Raw genomic sequence first — 10,000 nt, 5'->3', positions numbered from 1 at the left:
TAGTGGAACAAAAAGCTTACAGCACCTGGTTTTCCAAGGCAGTCTCCCATCGAAGTACTAAACAGGCCCGATCCTGCTTAGCTTCCGAGATCGGACAAGAGCGGGCGTATTCAGGCTGGTATGGCCGTAAGCATGGGAACAAATCTTGGTACACTATATAAAGACATGAACAAAATGTATCAGTGATTCGTATTTCCATGCAACTTAATGAACCGACTAAAAACAAAGGCTGAATGTACTGCCTATATTTTCAGGGAAACACACTGTATATTATTTAATTTAATCAGGTTAGGTCAGCACATACAAACTGCATTTAGTCCAATAAAAATACATGATATTATTAGGGTGATAAATAAAAGGCAGTTGCTCCATGACACATATATTTTGAGGGGAAACACACTGTCTATTATTTAAATTGATCAGGGCAGGGCAATGCAGCACATACAAACTGCATTTAGTCCAAAAAAATACATGATATTAGTAGGGTGATAATTAAAAGGCAGTTGCTCCATGACACAAGAGTACTCTCTAGGTGAACAAAAAGCTTACAGCACCTGGTATTCCAAGGCAGTCTCCCATCAACGTATTAAGCAGGACCGATCCTGCTTAGCTTCAAAGATCCAACGACATCGGGCATATTCAGGCTGGTATGGCCGTAAGCACAGGAACCACTCTTGGTACACTATATAAAGAAATGAACAAAATGTATCAGTGATTCATATTTCCATGCAACTTAATGAACCGACTAAAAACAAAGGCTGAATTTACTGTCTATATTTTGAGGGAAACGCACTGTCTATTATTTAATTTGATCAGGGCAGGGCAGGGCAGCACATACAAACTGCATTTAGTCCAATAAAAATACATGATATTATTAGGGTGATAAATAAAAGCCAGTTGCTCCATGACACATATATTTTGATGGAAACGCACTGTCTATTATTTAATTTGATCAGGGCAGGGCAGGGCAGCACATACAAACTGCATTTAGTCCAATAAAAATACAGGATATTATTTGGGTGATAAATAAAAGGCAGTTGCTCCATGACACATATATTTTGAGGGAAACGCACTGTCTATTATTTAATTTGATCAGGGCATGGCAGGGCAGCACATACAAACTGCATTTTCCCCAATATAAATACATGATATTATTAGGGTGATAAATAAAAGGCAGTTGCTCCATGACACAAGAGTACTCTCTAGTGGAACAAAAAGCTTACAGCACCTGGTATTCCCAGGCAGTCTCCCATCCAAGTACTAACCAGGCCCGATCATGCTTAGCTTCCGAGATCGGACGAGATCGGGCTTATTCAGGCTGGTATGGCCGTACGCATGGGAACAAATCTTGGTACACTATATAAAGACATGAACAAAATGTATCAGTGATTTGTATTTCCATGCAACTTAATGAACCGACTAAAAACAAAGACTGAATGTACTGCCTTTATTTTCAGGGAAACACACTGTCTATTATTTAATTTGATCAGGTTAGGACAGCACATACAAACTGCATTTAGTCCAATAAAAATACATGATATTATTAGGGTGATAAATAAAAGGCAGTTGCTCCATGACACAAGAGTACTCTCTAGTGGAACAACAAGCTTACAGCACCTGTTATTCCCAGGAGGTCTCCCAACCAAGTATTAACCAGGCCCAACCCTGCTTAGCTTCCAAGATCAGTCGAGATCGGGTGTATTCAGGCTGGTATGGCCGTAAGCGATGGAACAACTCTTGGTACACTATATAAAGACATGAACAAAATGTATCAGTGATTCGTATTTCCATGCAACTTAATGAACCGACTAAAAACAAAGGCTGAATGTACTGCCTATATTTTAAGGGAAACGCACTCTCTATTATTTAAATTGATCAGGGCAGGGCAGGGCAGCACATACAAACTGCATTTAGTCCAATAAAAATACAGGAGATTATTAGGGTGATAAATAAAAGGCAGTTAATCCATGACACATATATTTTGAGGGAAACGCACTGTCTATTATTTAATTTGATCTGGGCAGGGCAGGGCAGCACATACAAACTGCATTTTTCCAATAATAATACATGATATTATTAGGGTGATAAATAAAAGGCAGTTGCTCCATGACACAAGAGTACTCTCTAGTGGAACAAAAAGCTTACAGCACCTGGTATTCCAAGACAGTCTCCCATCGAAGTACTAACCAGGCCCGATCCTGCTTAGCTTCCGAGATCAGACGAGAGCGGGCGTATTCAGGCTGGTATGGCCATAAGCATGGGAACAAATCTTGGTACACTATATAAAGACATGAACAAAATGTATCAGTGATTAGTATTTCCATGCAACTTAATGAAACGACTAAAAACAAAGGCTGAATGTACTGCCTATATTTTGAGGGAAAGGCACTGTCTATTATTTAATTTGATCAGGGCAGGGCAGCATATACAAACTGCATTTAGTCCAATAAAAATACATTATATTATTTGGGTGATAAATAAAAGGCAGTTGTTCCATGACACAAGAGTACTCTTTTGTGGAACAATAAGCTTACAGCACCTGTTATTCCCAGAAGGTCTCCCATCCAAGTATTAACCAGGCCCAACCCTGCTTAGCTTCCAAGATCAGACGAGATCGGGTGTATTTTTTTTTTATTGTAAAATATTCATCAAATACACTTATATTATACCATGTACAGTGTTATATACAAAAAACCATACACTAGAAACTATTCTACCATAGGCAGGCGAACAATTCACCCCCTATCAAATCAAAGAACCCAAAGAAATAAAAACAAAAACCTAGTATACAAAAACCAGACATGACTAAGACATATCAAATTCCACATATTAAATAGGCAGATTTAAAAGCATCTCCCTGTCAAATAAAAATAAACATAGAAAATATCAAAATATTCCTTTCAAAAATTATAAGTGATTCCTCCACCATCCACCCTTGCAATTAACCCACTCCCCTCTACAAAAAGTTCATCAAAATCTTCCAATCCATAACTATAAAACATATCGATGTGCTTCTTAAACAAAGCTACAAAAATACCCCACACCCTTACCCTCCTCCCTTCAAAATAAGCATAATTCCTCCCACAAAAAATTGCATACCTAACAAAACTCAATACAATATTCAACAACCTCACATTAACCCCTTTACATTCATCTCCCACTCCAAATAAAACCAATTCCTCCCACGCATTCTTTTCCAACAAACCACTCCCCCCAGTTTTTACATATTATTTCCTTTACTTTACAAAACATATCTTTTAAATCCTCGCATTCTACAAATAAGTGTAATAAATTTTCTGGTGCCTTACCACATATATCACATTCTCTTTTTATTTCTTTATTTATTTGATGCAGCACTACTTTTGTGTATATCCGATTATGTCTTCTTTTAAAATCGTTATTTTCACATTCCAATTTATTCCCATGTAAGTATAAGTTTTTCCATAATACTTTTCGATCCATCTTCGGAAACAGTTCTACCCACCTCTTCTCAGCAGCAGGCCTGTCAGTAACCAGTAATTGTTTATAAAAAACATTTGTTCTGACACTAGCCAATGTTTTCCATTTATCCCCATTGTCAATATATAAATTCGGTAATACATATAAATCTTCCCAAATTCCATCTCCATTAATGACAGAAACCCATTCTGCTGGAATGCTACTTTTCACCCGTTCAAATCCATTCAATATAGTACCTTTCCAAACTGTATCATCCACATCCTTCACATTGTCATAAATGGCCTGGCCTCTTAGAAACCCAGGAATAACTTCATATACAAAGTCTTTAATAAGTCTCAGTCCAGCCCTCATAAAAAGGGGGATTATACAACACTTCATCATTGAACATAATTTTGGGATTTAAAAACACAGGTTGATTCAGTATTATATCCTTATGTTCACACACATATTTTACACGAGGAAGAAATTCTCCCCATGCACGTAACACTTCCTGATAAAACAGAGGAACTTGTTCATACATAGGCTTTTTCCATATCATTAATAACCCACTCTCTTCACATCCTCCATTATTATACAAATAATTCCTAAAGAACCTCTTCCACCCATATTCTTCCTCCCCATATAAATACTTCTGTATAATTTTAATTCTTAATGCTTTTCTTTTCACGTCTATGTCCACTAATTTTAGACCCCCATCTTTATATTCTGCAGCAAGTGTAGACCTAGATATTCTAGCCCCTTTGCCATCCCACAAGAAGTTAGAAACAATAGAATTAAGTTCTTTTAAAACCCACTCTGGCATCTGAAGCACATCCATGACATATACACATTTAGATATTAGTAAAGAATTTGTTACCACTACCTTTCCTTTCAATTTTAAATTCCTCCATCTCCAAAATGCCATAGTTTGTTTGATTTTATTCAATACACCTGCCCAAGTCCTATCACATGCCTCCTTTTCATCAATACCCAAAATAACTCCCAACGCTTTAAAATAGCCATTAGCTCTTTTAAAATGATACCTACACCCATTATCATTCACTAGCCCCACATACAAAACCTCAGTCTTTTCTACATTAATCTTAGCACCTGATGCTTTCCCAAAGAGCTCAAAACACTCCATCACTCTATTTACACTTTCCACATCTCTAACAGTAATTGTAGTGTCATCTGCATATTGCTGCACAATGCTGACTCCACCCCCTGGAATAGAAACGCCTCGGATCTGGTGGTCTGCTTTAAGGAGAGCCACCAGAGGCTCAACCGACATACAATATAAAGCCGCAGACAATGGACATCCTTGCCTCACCGACCTCTCCAATGGGAAAGCATCAGTAAGTAACCCGTTACATTTTACTCTACTTACTGCAGCACCGTATAGCAGCTGTATCCAGGCCACCATTCTGCTCCCAAATCCAAAAGTTTTAAGCGTCTGCATTAGAAATGAATGTTCTACTCTATCAAAAGCTTTATTTAAATCAATGCTCAATACTACACCTCCCTCACCCTTCATATGTCTTATGACATCCCTTAAAGTGCAAATAATGTCTGCTATTTCTCTACCAGGAACACTGTAAGCCTGTGTCTCTGAAATAATACTTCCCATTACTTTATTAATTCTGTTAGCCAGCACCTTAGTTAAGATCTTATAATCTACATTTAAAATAGATAATGGCCTAAAATTTTCTAATCTTTTCCTACTTCCCTTGTTTTTATATATTATAGTTATTAAGCCAGTCGCCATCGACTCCGAGACTTCCTGAGATTGCTCCATATATTTGTACACATCTAATAAAACAGGTGCCATTATATCCACAAATGTTTTGTAAAACTCACTTGTCAGCCCATCAGAGCCAGGGCTCTTATTTCTATGAGCAGACAAAATCGCCTCCCGTATCTCTGTGACCGCCAAGTCTGTGTCACACATGAGTCTTTCATCCTCTGATATTCTGGCATCTACATAGCTCAACACCTCTTCTATACATCCTTGATCATTGCATTCTTTTTTAAAAAGATTACTATAAAAACATTCTATTGTATCTAAAATCCCCACCAGATCATTCACTGTCTCCCCCTCTCATTCTCGATTTCTGTAATATAGTTTCTAGCCTGCTTCTTCTTTTCTAACCCTAAAAAGAAGGATGTACATTTCTCTCCTTCTATGGCATACTGTACTCTACTCCTTACTATTGCCCCCATACATGCACTCTTTTCAAAGTTATGTACCGCAGCCTGAGCTTCCATAAAACCTGCCATATCATAACCCTCCACCGTATCAACTTTTCCCCAGCTCAATGTCTAGTCTTTTATTCAAAGCTATCCTCTCCCTCTTTAAAAGAAAATTCCTTCGTCTTGCATATTTAATGCTCAACCCTCTAATCTTCTCTTTTAGACCCTCCCACCACAAACCAATATTAACACTTTTAAAATCACTCAATATTTCTCTATTTATACAATCAGAAATCATATCAATATATTTTCCTTCTTTTAGTAGCTCAGCATTCAAACACCATACACCACCCCCTCTAGAAGGCACACTAGGACCCAGCAGGAAACCAAGAGAGGCATGATCACTTAATGTATTAAAATCATACCTAATCTTTTGTATATATTGCACTATATTTTCCGCCGCTAAACAATAATCTATGCGGCTTTGCCTGAGAACCTTCAAAACAACCTGCCTCCTTGAAAAAACTCTCTGACCTGGATGCATTCCCCTCCATACATCACTCAGACAATGATCCTTCATTATCCCCAACAATACTCGCCTAGACATGTCAGAGCGCAACAAAGTACTCCTTGACGTGTCCAGTTTTGTCAATCTAACGTTAAAATCCCCAACCAATATACAGTTACCCACACAATGTTGCTCAAGTGCCTTAAAAAATACTTCTCGGTCACTCTCATTATTAGGTGCATAAACATTCAATAAAGTGTATTGCACATTTAGAAATTCAAATTTAACACTCAAAAGTCTACCCTCTTTATCCGCATACACTTGCCTAATATTCTGTACACTATCCCTCTTAATTAATATAGCAACCCCACACGTCCTCTCCCCACCATTATTATAATAAATCAAATCCATCCATCTCTTTCTTACTCCATCCATCATACTGTCAGTCCAGTGTGTCTCTTGGAAGCATAAAATATCAGCCTGTAGTAGACTCACTGTCTGTTCTAACTTTCCCATATTCCTTAGTCCATTAATATTAACAGATACAACACTCACCATAAGTACAATTAATATGTTGATTTTTCCCATCATCAAGACCCAGTCTTTTTCTTCTTCTTCTTGATCTTGCTCTTCCTACTTTCCTTTGCTTCTTCCCTCACCCTTTGGACTTCACCCGCGGACACTTCACTCTCAGAGTCCTTCCTCTTCGCGGATTCCCCCTTCACATCCATACTTTCAGGAATAGTGTCAGGTACAACCCCTCCATTATCTTCATCTCCCTCACCTTCAGATGTTTCCGTTTCCTGCTCACCTCCTCCTCCTTCTCCACCATCAGGCTCCTTTCCATCTGTGCAGTAGTCATCTAGGAATTCGAGCATCCATGCTCGCCCCAATTCCATCCCCCTCTGTCGCAGTAGATTCACCATCTCCTCCTCCTCCACCATCCTTGTCTCCTTTTTCCCCGTCCTCCATCACGTCCCCCTCCTCCACTCTCTCTTCTTCCATCTCCTCCTCCTGTTGTTCCATGTCTTCACCATCTGTTGGCCCAGTACACGTACAGCGCATTCTTCTCTCCCCACATCCATTACATGGTCTCTCCTCTCTCTCGACGCACTCTCTTGCATAGTGCCCTTGTGCTCCGCATCTCCGACATAGAAAATCAGGACAGTCCCGTACTACGTGGCCAGACTGAATACAAATTCGGCACACTTTAACTTGCCTGTCATGTATCACTCGAAAGTACTCAGTCCCCTCCAACGTCTCAAACTTGGTAGAATATGGTAGTGAGCGCACCACGTCTGTAAACCGAACTTTACAGAATCTTGTGCCATCAGCGATCTCTGTTCCTGGCCATAATCTCCTCTTAATCCCAGAAACCGCCTTCACACCCCATCCTTCCAATTTTGCCACGATAGTATCGTCACTAATATACACTGGTAAATTCATAAAGGACACCACCAGCTCATCCGCTGAAATGTCCCTCGCCATTACCGTGCACGATTTGATTTTTAGTCCATCCATTAACCTCTCCTTCCCATGGACATGGGACATCGTAATCTCATACTTCTGATCACCTTTAAATCTGCACCCTATCACCGTTCCACACGCCTCCTTTATCCCTCTCAGCAATTCCATCATCGTTAATTTCTTTTCCCCAGTGATATCCACCGCCACCGTACAAGTCTTATCATAGGACTTTTCCCTCGATGATGGTGCATCAGGAACTTTTCCTCCATGTCCAGTACTCTTTGTCTGTTCCATCGCGTAGGTCGTTGTATCTATTGTTGTCCGTCCGATTAACTAATTATATCTGTATTTTTCCCTCCTTTCCTTCCCCCCAGCAAAAGCTGCTAGGGGAGAAACAACTCTTACTAATAAATCAAAAACAAAAATCAAATTCCACATAAATAACCAAACAAAAAAAGATTTCAAAAACGCAGCAACCAATTCCCTCTCCTTCTCCTCCAATACCACCGCACCTGTTTCCACTTCCTCAATTACCGAAAGGGGTGTATTCAGGCTGGTATGGCCGTAAGCGAGGGAACAACTCTTGGTACACTATATAAAGACATGAACAAAATGTATCAGTGATTCGTATTTCCATGCAACTTAATGAACCGACTAAAAACAAAGGCTGAATGTACTGCCAATATTTTGAGGGAAACGCACTCTCTATTATTTAAATTGATCAGGGCAGGGCAGGGCAGCACATACAAACTGCATTTAGTCCAATAAAAATACAGGATATTATTAGGGTGATAAATAAAAGGCAGTTAATCCATGACACATATATTTTGAGGGAAACGACTGTCTATTATTTAATTTGATCTGGGCAGGGCAGGGCAGCACATACAAACTGCATTTTCCCCAATAATAATACATGATTTTATTAGGGTGATAAATAAAAGGCAGTTGCTCCATGACACAAGAGTACACTCTAGTGGAACAAAAAGCTTACAGCACCTGGCATTCCCAGGAGGTCTCCCATCCAAGTACTAACCAGGCCCAACCCTGCTTAGCTTCTGAGCTCAGATGAGATCGGGCGTATTCCGGCTGGTATGGCCGTAAGCATGGGAACAAATCTTGGTACACTATATAAAGACATGAACAAAATGTATCAGTGATTCGTATTTCCATGCAACTTAATGAACCGACTAAAAACAAAGGCTGAATGTACTGCCAATATTTTGAGGGAAACGCACTCTCTATTATTTAAATTGATCAGGGCAGGGCAGGGCAGCACATACAAACTGCATTTAGTCCAATAAAAATACAGGATATTATTAGGGTGATAAATAAAAGGCAGTTGCTCCATGACACAAGAGTACACTCTAGTGGAACAAAAAGCTTACAGCACCTGGCATTCCCAGGAGGTCTCCCATCCAAGTACTAACCAGGCCCAACCCTGCTTAGCTTCCAAGATCAGACGAGATCGGGTGTATTCAGGCTGGTATGGCCTTAAGCGAGGGAACAACTCTTGGTACACTATATAAAGACATGAACAAAATGTATCAGTGATTCGTATTTCCATGCAACTTAATGAACCGACTAAAAACAAAGGCTGAATGTACTGCCAATATTTTGAGGGAAACGCACTCTCTATTATTTAAATTGATCAGGGCAGGGCAGGGCAGCACATACAAACTGCATTTAGTCCAATAAAAATACAGGATATTATTAGGGTGATGAATAAAAGGCAGTTAATCCATGACACATATATTTTGAGGGAAACGCACTGTCTATTATTTAATTTGATCTGGGCAGGGCAGGGCAGCACATACAAACTGCATTTTCCCCAATAATAATACATGATTTTATTAGGGTGATAAATAAAAGGCAGTTGCTCCATGACACAAGAGTACACTCTAGTGGAACAAAAAGCTTACAGCACCTGGCATTCCCAGGAGGTCTCCCATCCAAGTACTAACCAGGCCCAACCCTGCTTAGCTTCTGAGATCAGATGAGATCGGGCGTATTCCGGCTGGTATGGCCGTAAGCATGCAAACAAATCTTGGTACACTATATAAAGACATGAACAAAATGTATCAGTGATTCGTATTTCCATGCAACTTAATGAACCGACTAAAAACAAAGGCTGAATGTACTGCCTATATTTTCAGGGAAACACACTGTATATTATTTAATTTAATCAGGTTAGGTCAGCACATACAAACTGCATTTAGTCCAATAAAAATACATGATATTATTAGGGTGATAAATAAAAGGCAGTTGCTCCATGACACATATATTTTGAGGGAAACACACTGTCTATTATTTAAATTGATCAGGGCAGGGCAATGCAGCACATACAAACTGCATTTAGTCCCAAAAAATACATGATATTAGTAGGGTGATAATTAAAAG

The 10,000-nt window shown here is 39.3% G+C and overlaps 5 non-coding genes and 2 pseudogenes across 5 annotated transcripts; all 7 read right to left on the bottom strand.

The window, feature by feature from the left end:
- Positions 1 to 13: 13 nt before the first annotated feature.
- LOC123486816 lies at positions 14 to 132 on the bottom strand (annotated as a pseudogene).
- Positions 133 to 1,216: 1,084 nt separating this feature from the next.
- LOC123486809 lies at positions 1,217 to 1,335 on the bottom strand. The gene has a single exon (XR_006659540.1). It is a non-coding gene; the product is annotated as a 5S ribosomal RNA (ribosomal RNA).
- A 270-nt stretch (positions 1,336 to 1,605) lies between these two features.
- On the bottom strand, positions 1,606 to 1,724 carry LOC123486804. Its single transcript, XR_006659535.1, has one exon. It is a non-coding gene; the product is annotated as a 5S ribosomal RNA (ribosomal RNA).
- Positions 1,725 to 2,138: 414 nt separating this feature from the next.
- On the bottom strand, positions 2,139 to 2,257 carry LOC123486812 (annotated as a pseudogene).
- Positions 2,258 to 8,587: 6,330 nt separating this feature from the next.
- On the bottom strand, positions 8,588 to 8,706 carry LOC123486798. Its single transcript, XR_006659529.1, has one exon. It is a non-coding gene; the product is annotated as a 5S ribosomal RNA (ribosomal RNA).
- A 275-nt stretch (positions 8,707 to 8,981) lies between these two features.
- Positions 8,982 to 9,100, bottom strand: LOC123486794. The gene has a single exon (XR_006659525.1). It is a non-coding gene; the product is annotated as a 5S ribosomal RNA (ribosomal RNA).
- A 415-nt stretch (positions 9,101 to 9,515) lies between these two features.
- LOC123486793 lies at positions 9,516 to 9,634 on the bottom strand. The gene has a single exon (XR_006659524.1). It is a non-coding gene; the product is annotated as a 5S ribosomal RNA (ribosomal RNA).
- Positions 9,635 to 10,000: the final 366 nt, after the last annotated feature.

Source organism: Coregonus clupeaformis, unplaced genomic scaffold, assembly GCF_020615455.1.
Source record: "Coregonus clupeaformis isolate EN_2021a unplaced genomic scaffold, ASM2061545v1 scaf1320, whole genome shotgun sequence".
Classification (NCBI taxonomy): domain Eukaryota; kingdom Metazoa; phylum Chordata; class Actinopteri; order Salmoniformes; family Salmonidae; genus Coregonus; species Coregonus clupeaformis.
The sequence above is the reverse complement of the archived record's forward strand: the minus strand, read 5'-3'. Positions and strand labels throughout refer to the sequence as shown.